This window comes from Rhipicephalus microplus, chromosome 3 (genome assembly GCF_043290135.1).
Source record: "Rhipicephalus microplus isolate Deutch F79 chromosome 3, USDA_Rmic, whole genome shotgun sequence".
Taxonomy (NCBI): Eukaryota; Metazoa; Arthropoda; class Arachnida; order Ixodida; family Ixodidae; genus Rhipicephalus; species Rhipicephalus microplus.
In genome coordinates, this window is record NC_134702.1 from 134540834 (window position 1) to 134543337 (window position 2504).

General features: G+C 47.6%; 1 pseudogene; it reads left to right on the forward strand.

Moving 5' to 3' along the window:
- Positions 1-547: 547 nt before the first annotated feature.
- Positions 548-1694, forward strand: LOC142803935 (uncharacterized; annotated as a pseudogene).
- The last annotated feature ends 810 nt before the right edge of the window (positions 1695-2504 follow it).

The following is a 2504-nucleotide window of genomic DNA, read 5'->3' on the forward strand; positions in this document are numbered from 1 at the left end:
ATAATGCAGGTGGTGGAGCAAAATATTGTGATGGGAAATGTTTCTATTTTTTTTTGTCTATGCATCGCTTCTTTTTGCTTGACATGATAGTTATGTCAGAATTTGTTCACTGTCTATATGTAATGACACAGTGGGGTTTTTAGATTTTTTTGTATAAGATGTTCCTTGCTATTTCATGTAAACAATGATTAGATTTATGCCCCACCGCTGTAACGGCTCAATCGACCAGTAGAACCTGTAAATAAATAAATAAATAAAATAAATAATAAAATTTTTACAACATTTTGACTTTTTACTGATGAGTTGAAATGTTCGTGTTGACAGTGAATATGCTTGCGAATATTGTGTACCTTTTTACGGCTTGCTTGTCCGAAAGGAGCGCGTGCATCGAGTTAACGACCGTAGTTCACGCGCCCTCCGAGAGAGGGCGGTGGCGCACTGCGGGCCATGTGCGGACCGCGCTCGCTGCAAGTTCTCCTCTGGCGCGCGCGCGCGTTTCACTGTTGGTCGTGTTTTCGACTTGGCAGCTCATGTATGTCTTTCGACAATGGGAAGAAAGTGCTTTGTACCACGGTGTAATACCGGTTACAAGTCCTGCGAGCAAAAGTTTTCTCTATTTTCGGCCCCGAAAGACGAACCTCGCCTGAAACTTTGGAGACATGCCATTCCGCGGAAGGATCGGATCCTTAAAGCGTCGGACCACGTGTGCGAGCGACATTTCGAGCCCCGCTTTGTCTCAAAGACCTGGACGGCTGAGTACAACGGGAACGTCCTTGTGAGTACCCCACGCCGAGCATGCCTATCTGACGACGCAGTGCCGTCGATATTTCCCGATTGTCCAGCACACCTCTCTAAACTGGTAAAACATCGGAAGAGAAAGGCGGTCAGGCAGCCTGCCTGCGTTCCTAGGCAAAAGCGCTTTCATCCGGCAGATAGTACCGAGAAAGCTGAAGAAGCAGATGATACCAAGGTCAGTGACCTTGATCATGCAGGACCTTCATCCACTGAAAGCACCGATGCGGCTCCGTTCGAGGTTGGTGCCCCGAAAGTCATTCCGTCTGCCGAGGGGTCTCGTCAACAAGTTTTCAACAACTTGTTAGAGCAATCAGCCTCCGTAGTTCCTTCCATATCATGGGGCTATCACAGGCGAGACACGGATGGAATCCGCAACGTTGCTTTTACTGAGATGAAGTGGAGCACAAATCCAAAGGTGCGCGAACTGAGCACAGACGCCGCCACTTCTACAGAGAGCAGTCATTTGGTCACAACAAAGGTTGTTGACATTGACCAGAACATGCAGGTGTCTGTATCTGTGATGGGAAGGCGCGTATCAGTCGATGCGTTTCACATCCGGGATGACGTTGCTACTACAGAAGATGTCAAGACTTTTCTGCAAAGCTTGCATGAGATACCCATATGTGGCGGAGGGCCAAAGACAAGTGTGTATCCGCTGGCACATCCAGAGAGTGCATCTGTCGATGCATGCAATCGGTGGCGACACAAAAAGTGCCCCCTTCTTGTTCGTGGGAACAGCACATGCAAGTGGTGCTCAAGTTTATCTGACACACTCCGGATTCGCCAGAAGAGGGAGATGGACAAAAGAAACGGAACGAAACCGACCAAGCACTACTGCTTCTCATATGTACCAAGTAGTGACAGAATGCTTGCTTTCCGCAGAGCAAGGAATGCGCTGAAAAGGTCCAAAGAACGCTTGTTGAAACGTGTGAAGGTTCTTAGGGAAGATATGAAGCAGGCCCAAGCAAAGATGCAAAGCATGTCTATGGAAGTGCTTAACGAAAAACTGGGGGCACTGAAGCTGCCTGCACCTCAAGTGGAATTAATTAAGGAATGTGTGTCGGCTGCCAAATGCCGAAGCAAGAAGAACAGACGGTACACTGAGCATTGGATATTGATATGCTTGCTTTTGCATATTAGAAGCCCATCTGGGTACTCTTTTCTAAGAGACAATGAGATCTTGCCGCTACCTTGTGTGACCACGGTACGGAAGTACCTGTCAATGCTTCGGGTCAAATGTGGATTTGACACTCGTTTTTTTTGGCCTTCAAGAAGAAGATAGCCACAAAGTCATGCTCGGAGCGTCATGGCATATTGGTTTTCGATGAAATTCAAGTAAGGAAAGAGATGAGAGTGAGCGCTAAGACAATGACGTATGCTGGATTTGCGGACTTCGGTGAAGCGGCAAACTCTTCGGATGAACTTGCGGATCATGGACAGGTGTTCACCTTTCGTGCGTTTGGTGATAGTTACTCTCAGCCAGTCGCTGTGTTCGCAAGCAAAGGACCAACAAGAGGGACAGTCCTCGCACAGCTGGTAGTGAAAGCTATTGTGCTGCTTGAGGATGTAGGAATATTCGTCGATGCCAATGTGTGTGATGGTGCTGCAACCAATAGGGCTATGTGGTAGCAGTTCTGTGTAAGTGGAGAACTAAAGTGCATAAAAAACTCGTTCGTTCACCCTTTGGACGATAAGCGCAGTGTATATGT